Genomic DNA, 17055 nt, shown 5'->3' on the forward strand with positions numbered 1-17055 from the left:
TGATATAATAATGACAGGAGTATGTGAATTGAGACGAAATTTCGGAATTCCATTTTCAGAATCAAAATGCACAACTCAAAAGATATAAAACATTTAGAGCATAAGTATATACAATATGTGGCTGTCTTCTTTCTTCAAATAAGGTCAATTTCACCCAACACTGTGTCTTCATATCATTGGTTTCTGTCATTTAGGTCTTCCTAAAGTAAAAAACTTGCTTCTAGGCTTTCTATGTCTGTACACCAGATGTGTTGTATTTCAAAGTCTCTACATTAAAAAGAGCTGAAGATTTTTCATTTATTATATAATGTAATGTCATGAATATCTATTTATATCTGATAGATCTTGGTTCTCATTTATTAGTTTCTAAAGAATAACAAAGTAGGTTGTAGAGATGCTGAGCACTGTGTAGCACTTGCTCTCCAAGCATGGGATTTAGTTTGATCATCCACAGGATGTAATAAGTTTGCAGTAATTACATTACCCTGTTATTTAATATGTGGTTTCACTTACCAATAACTTCAGCATTTGGTAGAGACAAGAAGAAACCAGAGAGTTCAATAGTCAGCCAGATTATATTCTCCTCTCTAGAGATTAATTGCCTCTATTGCCTAAATACCTAACATTTTGCTCTGGACTCTTCATGTTTGCTAAACGGTACAGAGACTTACCAACTCATAAGTTGGTCCTCATGTGCCATGGGTACATACATGCTCACTGTATACACATACACAAAAATAAATGAAGTAGTGGATATTGTTTTATGATCAGAATTTCCTAATTGTATATATGGATGAAATATATGCTTCCCTATTTGAAGCTTATCTCTTATTCCTACAGAAGAAATTATTGTTGGCTATGTGCAATAGAAATATAGAGCAAAGGAAATTTAGACATTGTTGTTATGACACAAAATGTTCTCTTAGTAGAGAGTTTAACTTCCAGGAAACTTTTTAGTATCTTGATATTCAGGCAAATATTATTTATCAGAACTGCTAATATTTTTATTTTTGTCAATGACAAAAAATATAACTTAGGCCAAAGCAGTAGTATTATAATTACAGGTAACTGAGCTAGCAATTCTTCTAAATATGTACCTTCTTTTGTTTGACGTTGTGCACTAAAATACAAATGGGTGAACATGGAGGCAAAATCAAAATTAATGTTATATCATTTAACACCTAACTGAATTCCTTGTTTTAGATTTTTATGTTAATTTATATTGCTTATGGAGAAATGTTCTATATAACAAAAGTAACAAGTAAGATGCGTCTTCTGTTTCTGGTCATGAAGATGTGAACAGACCAGTCCCACCAGATAAAAAGATTGAACAAAGCTAACTTCACAGTGCCTTCCATACATTCGTCAACACAGCAGAAAGGAGAAGGATTCCACAATCATAACAAACAGAAAGAGCCAGCCTTACCTGTATCGCACTGTAGAATATATCCTGAAGAGTTACCTACTAGACCAGGAAAGAGGGAGACAGGAAAGACAGAACACAATAGAAGTTCTGATTGTTGAAACAGTTTGAGATTGTGTTAATGATTGTTAGAATTCTCAGAGAAATTTTTATAGTGATAAATAAATAGTGTACGTAGTTATCAATGCACTGAGTAAATCCTCAAAACACCTTAGGATTTCTAAGGACAAGCCAGCATAAGCTTCTGAGAAAATTGAGCTGCCTGGCAACTTCAAATGGTAAATAAGTGCACAGAACTAAAGCAGGCACTCAGAGAGGATTTGGAGAATTTGTTTTGGCACCAGAGTCACAGCAGAGTGACAAAGACTAAGAGTGAGTCCTCCAGTCAGAACCAGGGCTTAGGATGGTGATGAATTAGTGATAATAACAAGAAAAAGTAAAGCCCATTAACAAATATCATCATCATATAACCAAACTACTTAGCTGCATCCTAAAACCAAGGGCAACATTATTTAAAAGAATACTAAAATATATTGAACTAAAAAATGTCAAACTATGATAGCGACTAAGAAAGGAAAAAACAATAAATTAGGACCTCTGACCACCCCCTTTGGAGAACAACAAACAATAGAGAATGACAGAACACTGATGTGGATGATAAAGGCAAGAAATCAGTTAAATATGTGGTGTATATTAAGAATATGATCAAGATACAAACAAAAAGAGAAGATGTAAAATAAATATAGTCAAAAGCCAGGTATAGAAAAAAGAATATTAAGAATATTAAGGATAAAATTTCCCCTGAATGTAAATAGCAGCCAGACAGCAACAATAGGGAATAGGGAATTTGAAAAGGGTGGGTGGCTTCATAATCTAGCAAGAAACAGAAGGGGCAGAAAATAAAATGGAAAGGAGGGAAGGACTAATAGAAGATAACAGGAAGATAGAGAAGGAAGGAGGTCACTGCACAAAACATTGCCTCACATATTGGAAATATAGTCACACAGACACAGAATTAAAGAATAGATATCAATAGATAGGCAGGCACAGGAGTGGGTACCTGAAACTTCGGCAGGATCCAGTAGTCAGTAAGCTCTAAACTGTAATTGAAGAATTGCTGGAGACTCAGAATAGATAAGTCTGAGAGTGAAAAACTTTGGGATGTTTTCTGTCTTTTTGTCATTTACTTGCTGAAGCTTTAACTGGTGATCACAGTGAGGAGCAGAGAAATCTTTTCTGCTCTCAACAAAAGGAGGGGAAATAGCCACTCAAACTATCTGAGCACCTGTTCTTAATCAGCCTTTCCTCGGAAGACACAACTGGGATTTTATCAAACCTACCTCTGCTGCCTGTAATGTGTAAGTGTAGGTCAGAAAACAGATACAGAGGCCCACAGCCAAACATTAGGCAGAGCTGGGGCAACCTTGCAGAAAGAATGAAGAGCCAGAGAGGTCAAGGACCAAAAGAATCAACTAACCAGGGTATGTATGGGCTCACAGAGATCCAAAAACCAGAGAGCCTGAATGGGGAAGACCTAGTGCCCAAACACAAATGTAACAGTTGTACAGTTTGGTTCTCATGTGGTATCACTAAATGCATAAGCAGGGCTGTCTCTGACTCTTTTGTCAGACTTTGGATCCTTTTTCTCTAAGTAGATGGCCTTGTATGACCTCATCAGAAGAACATGAGCCCAGTCATACTACAACTTGACAATGCAAGGCAGGTTGATATTCATGTGAGGCCTCCCTTTCTCTTCAGAGAAATGGTTGGGAGTATAGGGAGATGGGAGGTGAAAGGGAGGGGTTAGCAGGAGAATGGGAAAAGCAAGTTCTCAGCTGGATGTAAGTAAATTTAAAAAAATTGGAGAGGATTCTCTTCTACCTAAGAAAATCTGAATGACTCAGAGTAGACACTATGAGTACAGTTTCTTTTTTTTTTTATTCGATATAATTTATTTACATTTCAAATGATTTCCCCTTTTCTACCCCCCCCACTCCCCGAAAGTCCCGTAAGCCCCCTTCTCTTCCCCTGTCCTCCCTCCTACCCCTTCCCAGTTCCCCGTTCTGGTTTTGCCAAATACTGTTTCACTGAGTCTTTCCAGAACCAGGAACCACTCCTGCTTTCTTCTTGTATCTCATTTGATGTGTGGATTATGTTTTGGGTATTCCAGTTTTCTAGTTTAATAACCACTTATTAGTGAGTGCATACCATGATTCACCTTTTGAGTCTGGGTTACCTCACTTAGTATGATGTTCTCTAGCTCCATCCATTTGCCTAAGAATTTCATGAATTCATTGTTTCTAATGGCTGAATAGTACTCCATTGTGTAGATATACCACATTTTTTGTATCCACTCTTCTGTTGAGGGATACCTGGGTTCTTTCCAGCAATACTACAGAGCAATAGTGTTAAAAACTGCATGGTATTGGTACAGTGACAGGCAGGAGGATCAATGGAACAGATCCAGAAATGAACCCACACACCTATGGCCACTTGATCCTCGACAAAGAGGCTGAAAACATCCAATGGAAAAAAGATAGCCTTTTCAACAAATGGTGCTGGTTCAACTGGAGGTCAGCATGCAGAAGAATGCGAATTGATCCATCCTTGTCTCCTTGTACTAAGCTCAAATCCAAATGGATCAAGGACCTCCACATAAAGCCAGACACTCTGAAGCTAATAGAAAAGAAACTGGGGAAGACCCTTGAGGACATCGGTACAGGGAGAAAGTTTCTGAACAGAACACCAATAGCGTATGCTCTAAGAGCAAGAATTGACAAATGGGACCTCATAAGGTTACAGAGTTTCTGTAAGGCAAAGGACACCATCAAGAGGACAGATCGGCAACCAACAAATTGGGAAAAGATCTTCACCAATCCTACATCAGATAGAGGGCTAATATCCAATATATATAAAGAACTCAAGAAGTTAGACTCCAGAAAACCGAACAACCCTATTAAAAAATGGGGTACAGAGTTAAACAAAGAATTCTCACCTGAAGAACTTCGGATGGCGGAGAAGCATCTTAAAAAATGCTCAACTTCATTAGTCATTAGGGAAATACAAATCAAAACAACCCTAAGATTTCATCTTACACCAGTCAGAATGGCTAAGATTAAAAATTCAGGAGACAGCAGGTGTTGATGAGTACAGTTTCAATAGAAGACAAAACTGACATACAAACAGAGACCATATCTACTGTTTTTCTTCTCTTACTATGTTATACCTAGATTTACACACACACACACACACACACACACACACACGAAGGTAGGATCTAGGGTCAAAGTGCCAGTATTTAAAGATTTTTTAAAAAGAATAAAATAGGATCACGATGCTACCAGGAAAAAAAAATAATTAGAATAACTATTTAACCACAACAAAGTAGATAACATGAAAGAACTGATGTGTCTTTTAAGCAAAGAGAAAATAAACAACCCACTGAAAGGGTCCAAATAAAGACTTTTAAAAAGACAACATAAAAAAGAGATTTAAAAAAAATGACAAGCATGTGTAAGAACAAAAGGGTTCTACAACGTATATCAGCCAAATATATAAACAGTTAGGGCAACAACAATGATGAGACTCCTGCACAAGTTTGTAAACAACAGCATTTGCTGGAAAATACTTAGAGCAGGATGAACTCACAGGCATTTCCAGCAATATTGCAAAATGGTACTGTCACATAGGCACTTTTGATAATGTCTTAGAAAACTAAATACTCCATTACTACATGATACAGCAGACAATCTTGGCATTTGCCAAAATAGAAAATTTTACTTCCACAAAAATAATAATACATATGTAATCTGCAGAACGTCTAAATAATTAATAGTATAAAGTGCTATAAGAAAGGAACTATTGAGTCAAGGAACATGTGGAGGAAACTCTCCTGCATGCTAAATAAGGACTAGCCTACCTGGTTGCAACTGCATATATTAGTGACTTCTCTTATCAAAGTATCCAAATATATGTCCTCCTTTGTCACTGGAGCAAACATTAGTACAGGACTATGGTCAAGAAATGTATTTCATGGATCTCTGAATGCTCAGTAATGCTGGGTTTTCTCTGAGAATAAGGACCTTGGAAGCTCAAGTGGCTACAGCATCTTTCCAGTCATCAGCATCATTCTGTGTAGGGAATGAAGCCAAATCACTTGAAAGCACAGTAAAAGAAGAAAGGGCAAAGGTCACACATTTAGCTAAGATAGCATATGTATTTCTATTACTTTGTTTTATTTTATTATGTTTTTGAAACTCTGTTTGACTTGGTTTTATGACATTCAGAACTTAAGGCTTCTGATCAGTTTAACTGTCCTGTGTAATTTAATATATGTTCCTCTCTACAAATCAGCACTTTATTATTTTTGTAGAGTTCATTTCTTAAGAGATAAAATGTATTTATGAGGTTCCTGGAAGAAAAATAGCTGACAATCTCCATAAAAATAACCAGAAAAGAATTATTTAAGGGAGTATTTATAGAGGTATAACTTGGGTTAAATTGGACAAGAAGTCTTACAAACAAGGGTCCATAGGAAGTAAGCCCTACTTTAAAACCCCCAGCAGAACAGTGGAGGAAATATAATAACAGGTAGAGATGTGGAATTCTTAGAAGAGAGATAGCAGGTAAGGCTATAACACAGGAGGCTATGAATCTTTCCTGTATGTGAGTGAAACCCTATTAAATTACCTTTCAATTTTTCTCCCAGGCAGATAGATCATTAAACAACCCACTGTTTCCAAAACAGGTATGTACTTCTGCGGAATAGTATGGAATGGTATAATATGGGTGTATTAGTTTGGGTTCTCTAGAGTCACAGAACATATGGGTAGTCTTTATATAGTTAGGGAATTTGTCAATGACTTACAGTCTATTGTCCAACTCCCCAACAATGGTCAGCAGCAGCTGTGGATGGAAGTCCAAGGATCTAGCAGTTGCTCAGTCCCACGAGGCAAGCAGGCAAGGAAGAGTGAGTCAATCTTCCTTCTTCCAATGTCCTTATAAAGATTTCCAGCAGAGGGTGTGGCCCAAATTAAAGGGGTGTGGGTCTACAGCAGAGAGTGTGGCCCAGATTAAAGGCATGTGCTTCCAGGCTTTAATCCCAGATGATCGTGAATTCGGAGATCTCCTTGTCTCAATCTTCTGGAATTCATAGCCACTATGCTTCAAGATCTCCATGCCAAGATCCAGGTCAGAAACTTATATTTCTGAACCTTCAATTAGGATCATAGGTGAGTCTTCCAATTCTAGATTGTAGTTCATTCCAAATATAATCAAGTTGACAAGCAGAAATAGCTACTACAATGGGTTTAAATATTTAAAATTTAATTCCCATGCTTTAAGTTTAATATTGATTGATACAATGTGTTAAGTCTGTCTTTTATCACCCTTCATTCCTTGATTTCATAAAGTTCTTCTTTCCAATTTGAGCATTAAATTTTTGAAGTTATTTTTCAGTGACTTGAAATCCATTGTTAATATTTTTATTTAAGTATTATTCTATAAATATAATAGTTTACAATGTGCTGAAAAACTTGAGAGTAACTAACAACTGACTTAGGAAAATAGCACTTAATACATCTAGGACCACACCAATTCTTAATAGTCTGTATTTATTGCTGTTTTTCACTATTTTTATTGAATATATTCTTCATTTACATTTCAAATATTATACCCTTTCCAGGTTTGCCCCCTCCCAGAAAGCCCCCAATCCATCCTCTCTCCCCTGACTCCAAGAAGATGCCCCTCCACCAAACCCAATCCCACCTACCCCCCTCGATTTCCCCATGGTGCGGTATCTATTGAACCTTCATAGGAGCAAAGAACTCTCCTCCCACTGATGTCTGACAAAGCAATCCTCTGCTACAATTGCGGCTGGAACCATGTGTACCTCTTGTTTGACAGCTTAGTCCCTGGGAGTCTGGGAGGGTCTGCTTGGCCAACATCATCATCATTCTTCCCATTATGCTGCAAACCCCTTAAGCTCCTCCAGACCTCCCTCCAACTCCTCCATTGGGGACCCCATGCTCAGTCAAATGGTTGGTTGCTAGCATCTGCCTCTCTGTATCTGTAAGGTTCTGGCAGGGTCCCTCAGGAGATAGCCATAACAGGTTCCTTTCGGGAAGCACTTCTTGGAATCCACAATAAGGTTGGGGTTTGGTGACTGTTTATAGGATGAATCCCCAGGTAGGAAAGTCTCTGGGTGGCCTTTCTTTCAGCCTCTGCCCCACACTTTGTCTCCATAATTGATCTTGTGAGTATTTTGCTCCCTTTCTCAGAAGAACCAAAACTTGGTCTTCCTTCTTGAGCTTCATGTGGTCTGTAAATTGTACCTTGTATATTCGGAGCTTTTGGGCTAATATCCACTTATCAGTGAGTATATACCATGTGTGTTCTTTTGTGGTTGAGTTACCATACTCAGGATGATCCTTTATAGTTTCATTCATTTGCCTAAGAATTTCATGATTTCATTGTTTTTAATAGCTGAGTAGTACTCCATTGTGTAAATTTACCACATTTTCTATATCCAGTCCTCTGTTGAAGGACATCTGGGTTCTTACCAGTTTCTGGCTATTATAAATAAGGCTTCTATGAACAGAGTAGAGCATGTGTCCTTATTACAGGTTGGAGAATCTTCTGGGTATATGGAGAGGAGTGGTATAGGTGGGTCCTCAGTGAGTACTACTATATCTAATTTTCGGAGGAACCACCAAACTGATTTCCAGAGTGGTGGTACCAGGTTGCAATCCCACCAACAGTGGGGGACTATTCCTCTTTCTGCAATTCTCGCCAGCATCTGTTATCCCCTGAGTTTTTCATTTTAGCCATTCTGGCTGTTATGAAGTATAATCTCAGGGTTGTTTTGATTTGCATTTCTCTGATAAATAAGAATTTTGAACATTTCTTTAGGTTCTTCACAGCCATTTGAGTTTCCTCAGTTTAGAATTCTCTGTTTAGCTCTGTACCTAATTTTAATAGGGTTATATGACTATCTGTAGTGTAACTTCTTGAGTTCTTTGTATATACTGGATATTAGCCCTCTATTGGATGTAGAATTGGTAAAGATATTTTCCCAATCTGTTGGCTGCCATTTTGTCCTACTGACAGTGTCCTTTGCCTTACAGTAGCTTTGCAGTTTTATGAGGTTTGCAGATTCTTGTTCTTAGAGCATAAGCCACTGGTGTTCTGATCAGGAAATTTTTCTCTATGCCCTTGTGTTCAAGGCTTTTCTCTATCTTGTCCTTTATAAGATTCAGTGTGTCTGGAATTATATGGAAGTCTTTGATCTACTTGAACATGAGCTTTGTGCAAGGAGATACGAATGGGTTCATTTTCAATTTTTACATGCTGACCTCCAGTTGATCCAGCAGCATTTGCCAAGAATGCTATCTTTTTTTCCCACTGGATGTTTTTAGCTCCTTTGTCAAATATCAAGTGACCATAGATATGTGGCTTCATTTCTGGGTTTTCAATTATATTCTATTCATCTTCCTGTCTGTCTCTGTACCAATATCATACAGTTTTTTCACTATTGCTCTGAAGTAGAACTTGAGGTCAGGACTGGTAATTCCCCCAGAAGTTCTTTTGTTGTGGAGAATAGCTTATGCTATCCTGGGTTTTTGTTATTCCATATAAATTTGAGAATTGCTCTTTCTAAATATATGAATAATTGATTTGGAATTTTGATGGGGATTGAATTGAATCTGTTGATTGCTTTTGGCATGATGTAAATTTTTACTATATTAATCCTGTCAATCCATGAAGTTTGGAAATCTTTCAATCTTCTGAGATCTTTTTTGATTTCTTTCTTCAGAGAAATGAAGATCTTGTCATATAGATCTTTCACTTGCTCAGTTAAAGTCACACCAAGGTATCTAATATTATTTTTGACTAATGCAAAGGGTGTCATTTCCCTAATTTCTTTCTTAGCTTGTTAATCCTTTGAGTAGAGGAAGGCTATTGATTTGTTCGAGTTAATTTTATTGCTAGTCACTTTGCTGAAGATGTTGATCTGCTTTAGGAGTTCTCTGGTGAAGTTTTGGGGTTACTTAAGTATACAATCATATCATCTGCAAATAGTGATATTTTGATTTCTTCCTTTCCAACTTGTATACACTTGACCTTTTGTTGTCTAATTGCTCTAGCTAGAACCTCAATACTATATTGAATAGATAGGAAGAGAATGGGCAACATTGTTTGCTCACAAATTTTACTGGGATTGCTTTAAGTTTTTCTTCATTTTGTTTGATGTTGGCTACTGGTTTGCTGTATATTGCTTTCACTATGTTTAGGTATGGACCTTGAATTCCTGATCTCTCCAAGTCTTTTAAAATAAAGGGATGCTAAATTTTGTCAAATGATTTTTCAATAATGATAATATATTTTTTCTTTGAGGTTTTTATATAGTGGATTACATTGATGGATTTTCATATATTGAATCATCCCTGCATCCCTGGAATGAAGCCGCCTTGATCTTGGTGAATTATTGTTTTGATCTACTCTTGCTTTCAGTTGGCAAGAATTTTATTGAGTATTTTTGCATCAATGTTCATAAGGGAAATTGGTCTAAAGTTTTCTTTTCTTGTTTGGTCTTTTTTGGTTTAGGTATAAGCATTATTGTGGCTTCATAGAATGAATTGGGTAGTGTTCCTTCTGTTTCTCTTTTGTACAATATAGTTTGAGGAGTATCAGTATTAACTCTTCTTTGAAGATCTGATAGAATTCATCACTAAACCCATCTGGTCCTGGGCTTTTTTTGTTTGGGAGACTTAATTACTGGGCTTATGGGAATATTTAGATGGTTTGTCTGATCCTATTTTAACACTGGCAATTGGTATGTGTCTAGAAAATTGTCCATTTAACACATATGTTCCAATTTTGTTGAGTATAAGCTTTTGTAGTAGGATCTGATGATTTTTTGAATTTCCACCATTTCATATCTCTCTTTTTCATTTCTGATTTTATTAATTTGGGTAGCACCTCTGTGCCCTCTGGTTAGTCTGGCTAAGGGTATATCTATCATGATGATTTTTCTCATATAGCAAGCTATTGGTTTTGTTGATTCTCTGCATAGTTCTTTTTGTTTCTATTTGGTTGATTTTGACTGTGAGTTTATTTCCTGCAGTTTATTCATCTTCGGTGTGTTCGCTTTTTTTCTAGAACATTCATGTGTGTTGTCAAGCTGCTGCTAGTGTAAGCTCTCTCCATTTTTTTTATTGAGGCACTGAGCACTATGAGGTTTCCTCTTATGCTGCTTTCATTGTGCCCCATAAGTTTTGGTATGATGTGTCTTAATTTACATTAAATTCTAAAACATCTTTAATTTCTTTCTTTATTTGTTTCTTGAACAAATTATTATTGATCAGAGCATTGTTCAATGTCTACACATGTGTTTACCGCTGTTTTTGCTGGAACTTAAGACCAGCCTTAGAATGTGGTGATCTGATAGGGCACATTGAATTATTTCAATATTCCTGTACCTGCTGAGGCCTGTTTGTGACCCATTATATCGTCAGTTTTGGAGAAGGTACCATGAAATTCTGAGAAGGTATATTCTTTTACTTTACCATAAAATGTTTTATAAATATCAGTTCGATCAATTTGATTCATAACTTCTGTTAGTTTCACTATTTAGCTTCTGTTTCCATGTTTTGTCTATTGCTGAGAGTGGAGTGTTGAAGTCTCATACTATTGTGTGGGGTGCAATGTGTGCTTTGAGCTTTAGAAAAGTTTCTTTTATGAATGTGGATGACCTTGCATTTGAAGCATAGATCGTCAGAATTGAGAGTTCATCTTGATAGATTTTCCCTTTGACTAGTATGGAGTGTCCCTCCTTTTCCTTTTTGACAACTTTTGGTTGAAAGTCGATTTTATCCAAAGAATAACCACTCCATATAACTTATGAATAGCCACTCCAGTTTGTTTCTTGGAACCATTGGCTTGGAAAATTGTTTTCCAACCTTTGACTCTGAGGTAGTGACTGTCTTTGTCACTGAGGTAGATTTTTAGTATGCAGCAAAATGTTGGGTCCTGTTTATGTATCCAGTCTGTTAGTCTATGTCTTGTTATTGGGGAATTGAGTCCATTTATATTAAAAAATATTAAGGAGAAATGATTGTTAATTTTGTTTGTTTGTTTTTGTTGTTGTTGTTAAAGGTGGAATTATATTTGTGTGGCTATCTTCTTTTGGGTTTGTTGAAAGAAGATTACTGTATTGCTTGTACTAGGGTGTAGTTTCCCTCCTTCTGCTTATATTTTTCACCCATTATCCTTTGTAGAGCTGGGTTTGTGGAAAGATTGTGTAAATTTGGTTTTGCCATGGAATATTTTGTTTTCTCCATCTGTGATAATTGAGATTTTTGCTGGGTATAGTATCCTAGGGTGACATTTATTTTCTCTTAAGGTCTGTATGACATCTTCCCCAGGATCTTCTAGTTTTTACAGTTTCTAGTGAGAAATCTGGTGTAATTCTGATAGGTCTGCCTTTATGTGTTACTTAACCATTTTCCCTTACTGCTTTTAATATTCTTTCTTTGTTTAGTTCATTTGACAAGAGGACTTTCTTTTATGGTCCAGTCTGTTTGGAGTTCTGTAGGCTTCATGTATGTTCATGGGCATCTCTTTCTTTAGATTAGGGAAGTTTTCTTCTATAATTTTGCTGAGATAATTACTGGTAAATCTTCACTCTGTTCTATACCTGTAATCCTTAGGTTTAGTTTCCTATTCTGTCCTGGATTTCCTGGATGTTTTGGGTGATAAGCTTTTTCCTTTTTGCATTTTGCATTTTCTTTGACTGTTGAATCAATGTTTTCTATGGTATCTTCAGCATCTGAGATTCTTTCTTCTATCTCTTGTATGCTGTTGCTGATCTATGCCTCCTGATTTATTTCCAAGGTTTTGTATCTCCAGAATTGTCTCCCTTTATGATTTCTTTATTGTTTCTACTTCCATTTTTAGATCCTGGATGGTTTTGTTTAGTTCCTTCACTTGTTTGCTTGTGTTTTACTGAAATTCTTAAAGGGATTTTTGTGTTTCCTCTTTACGGGTTTCTACTGTTGACCCATGTTCTCCTGTATTTCTTTAAGGGAGTTATGTATGCCCTTCTTGAAATCTTCTATCAGCATAAGGAGATGTGATTTTAAATCCAGATCTTGCTTTTCTGATGATTTGGAGTATTCCTAACTTGCTGTTGTAGGAGAACTGGGTTTAGATGGTGCCATGTTGTCTTGCTTTCTGTTGTTAATATTCTTGCATTTGCTTTTGACATCTTCTTATCTCTGGTGTTAGCTGGTCTTGCTGTCTCTGTCTATGGCTTATCTGTCCCTCAAACCTGTGTATCTATACTCCTGGGTTTTCTGTTCTCTCTCTGCACAGGTTTATGTGCACTCCTAGGAGACCAGTTCTCTTTTGTTGGTATTTGTTTATGTAGCTCTGTGGCCCAGGATCAGCTCTGCACTCAGGCCTCTCCTCATTCGTGGGAGGTTACCTATCTCCCTGCACCACCTGGACATGGTGCACTGTGGCAGATGATGTTCCCCAGATGGAGACAGAAAGCAGAAACTTCTGCCTGAGGGTTCTGGATGGGTTCCTCTGAGCAGCAGTTGTGGTCCTACCTGTGTTATCAGGCCTCTCTTCACTCATTTGGAGGGACAGGCTGAAGGGTAAGAAGGAATGAAAGGGAAGTGGTATTCAGTAGAGAAGGTATTTTGGTGGTTTCAATATAGTGAGTCCCACCAGGTCCCCAGCAATAGCTCATTGACTCCAGAGATGGGAGGGGGTTCTTACCAATTGCTCAGAGTGCAACAGGTTCTCTAGGATGGATCAGGAGATGGTATCTTCACTGGATCAGAGCAGCCAAGAGTCTGCTCCAGCAGAAAAGCTATTTTTTCACTATTAAGAGATGATTTTTTTAGATTTCCATCAAGCAATGACTGAATAATAAAAATATAATCCACACATTACCTTTTTTTATCCAGTCGTAAAAAAGTAATTATGAACATGTAGAGAATTATACATGTTATTTTTATCTCTTCAAATTGGTAACTATTAAACTTCACATGTTATTTATTTTGTTTAATTATATAAACTGTTAACATACTTATTGTAAAGTAAGAAATGATTACCACCTTAAAAATTTGAAAGCATTTTACAGGAAAATCTGGCTAATCCTTTTCCATGAGGAAAGAAACTGTGACATTGGATGGATTAAGCTGAAGCTGTAAGAATCCATATCCTACCATTTACCAGCATCTTGAACAACCCTGTCTTCAGAGACCAAGAGAAACTGTCTTTCAGAATGGCTTGTAGTCTGTGCTTTGTTAATTTATTGTTAAGGAAAGGCTAAAATATTCCTGGACTTCTCTTGGACTAAATGTGATAACCTTTGTCTTGAAATAGAAAAATAAAAAAGAATGACTACCCAACAAAAGACCCAACATGCAGCTGAAAGAGTCTGAGGCAGATATTTGCATACAATGAGTGGACAGAAGCTGCTGCCCCTGTGGTTGAATTAGGGGAAATCTGGAAGAAATTGAGGCAACCCCGTAAGAGGATCAGCAGTCTCAATTAATCTGGACCCAAGAGATCTCTCAAATACTGAAAATCCAACCAGGTAGCATACACCAGATTATATGCAGCTCCCAACACATGTATAACAGAGGACTGTGGGGTCTGGGTTTAGTCAGAGCAGATGCACCTAACCCTCAAGAGACAGGAGGTTCCAAGGAGTTTAGAGGTCTAGTGGAGTGAGGTTGATGGTTGTGGACACCCTGGTGGAGATAGGGGGTCAGAGAGGAGGTATGGAATGTGGAACAGTCAGAGAGTGGACCAGGGGGGAATAAAATCTGGAGTTTAAAATAAATAAATTCAAACAAATTAAAATGAGTAAGACATAGTTCATGGCTGTGTTGCTTGGTATTCTTGTGGGCCTTCCAACATTGGGAATAGAGGGGCGTCTCTGACTCTAAGGAAAAAGTTTAAAAAAAAAAAGAAAAAAAAATCAAAGAATTAATGAAAACCAAAGAACTATGATTGCCTTAGAGTATTTAAAATGTCTTGCCTGTTTATGGATAAACACATTATGTGTTTGCCAAAATGCAAAATGATATTGTCTTAGGTAGAGTAATTTGTGATTTAATCAAAATTACTCTCCTAGATATCATATAACTATGTTCTAAACATTATTTTGGTAGATATTTATATGATATCTTTTTTGCCTTTCTTTCTTTCTATATTCCTTCATGTTAAATGCCCTGCCTACATAAAGACTCACACATATTCATGTATACTATAGACTCATATTCTGACATTTTAATCATCACTTTATTAATATCATTAATAGATATTAATATTTCACTAGTTTTCAAAGTCTGAATGTTTTTACTGTTACTTTAGAAAGGTAACCTAGAAGCTTGTGAACTGTCAGTGAAACACTATAGTGGAAGTCTATTATTATGCTTTCAAAAAAAGTTCATGGTTGTATTAATCTAATGCTATATTATATGCAAATTCTATTCATTTCATGAAATTATTAACATAGAATTGTTGGAATTAAAGTTATCAGATATATATCTAACAAATTTATTAATCAATAAATACTTTTGCTCTTTCAACTTTTTTAAGACATTTGTCTCTGGATCATCTCAAAGTTCACTTAGAAATATTCATAAGTATGCATACACAAAATGGAAAGTTACTAAACTATTGTAGCTAACAAAATAATATATTATTATATCATTTTGTGGAAACAAACTTAATTTTTCAGTACTTTAAAACTGTTAAATTTGTTTATTTAATTTTCATTTATTTTTGATGTAACATAATCACATAACTTCCCCTTTTTTTCCTCTTTCTGAACCCTTCCACATACTCTTTTGAACTTGTGTCTTAGGGTTTCTATTCCTGCACAAAAATCATGACCATGTTCAGGAGGAAAGGGTTTATTTAGCTTACACTTCTGCATTGCTGTTCATCACAAAAGGAAGTCAGGACTGGAACTCAAACAGGGACTGAAGCAGGAGCTGATGCAGAGGCCATGGAGAGATGTTCCTTACTGGCTTGCTTAGCCTGCTCTCTTATAGGACCCAAGACTACCAGCCCAGAGATGGCACCACCCAAAAGAGGCCCTCCCCCATTGATTACTAATTGAGAAAATGCCCCACAGCTGGATCTCATGGAGGCACTTCCCCAACTGAAGCTCCTTTCTCTGTGATAACTCCAGCCTGTGTCAAGTTGACACATAAAACCAGCCAGTACAAAGATGTTCCATACTTTTATTCTTCACTTCAATTTTTTTAGAGTAGAAACATGTTATATAAAGAATCTTGCTCAACCACCTAAATTACATGCCTCTGTGGTAATGTATTAATAGATGTCCTTTACCTGTTGTGTGCACTGTCTCATTAAAGAAACAAAGGCCTCACCATTGCCAGTCATAGTTTGGTAAATCTTCCACCCTCATACCATATTTAATGAGTTAATGTCTTTAAAATGATCCAAGCCCTAGCCGGGCGGTGGTGCCACATTCCTTTAATACCAGCACTTGGGAGGCAGAGGCAGGCAGATTTCTGAGTTCGAGGCCAGCCTGGTCTACAAAGTGAGTTCCAGGACAGCCAGGGCTACAGAGAGAAACCCTGTCTAGAAAAACAAAACAAACAAAAAAAAGTGATCCAAACCCTTTAATGGTTTTATAAAGTATAATAAGAATGATTAGAAGGCAGCAAAATTCCACCAAGAGCCTATGAAATCAAAATCAAAAACAAAAACAAAACAAAACAAAAGAAAACAAAAACACCAAAAAAGCAAAAACAAAAACAAAACTAGAAACATTGTAGAAAATGGCTATAATTCCTAAAACTGTATGGTTAGAGGAAAAGGAAGAATAACCATGTTAGTGAGAGAAAATACTAGTAAAACATGACAGAAAAATATATAATGAAAAAGTTCAGAAAGGCTGATTAATATTTAGGAAGCTGGTGTCCCATGAAGTAAAACTGAAGCGTGAGGAACAGGGATTGCCTTGAAAATGTGTTTTAAAATTATATTATAGAGCTAAAAAAAAATCTGAGCCACAAAAGGAAGTCTCCCTGGCAAAGGTTGTTATTTTTAAATCTTTGTTAAGAGAAAGGACCGCATTTTGAAATATTTTAAGAGTGGGGCATTCAGGTACTACAGTTTATTATGGATACCTAGGTAAATAAATAGAAGATTGAAAAAGTATAACTTCCAGCAATGAAAAGAGGAAACAATGGATGCATTCAAGAGGTATTTAAGATATAGGGTCGTCAGAGTCATCATCACTTGCATACAGTTTGTAGCTTGAATATGAAGTTTCTTTTTCTCCATTTGTCTGTTTATTATCTATATGATTTCTATATTACCTGTCTGTTCTATACAAATAAGCAATGGGAGAACACGAGAAAGGGGAGGAGATGGAGAAAAGAGAGTGATTAAGAAATACATTGTTTTTAATGAAAATAATTTTAAGTCAATATTCTGAACACGGTTTCTTCTCCTCCAATTTCTCTGATGTAATCCCCACCTTCTCTCCCTTCCAAATCCATACTCTTTTTTTCTCTCTTGTTAGAAGCAAATAGGCATCTAAAGAATAAAATAAAACAAAGTAGCTAGTACGC

Source organism: Apodemus sylvaticus, chromosome 2 (assembly GCF_947179515.1).
Source record: "Apodemus sylvaticus chromosome 2, mApoSyl1.1, whole genome shotgun sequence".
Classification (NCBI taxonomy): Eukaryota; Metazoa; Chordata; class Mammalia; order Rodentia; family Muridae; genus Apodemus; species Apodemus sylvaticus.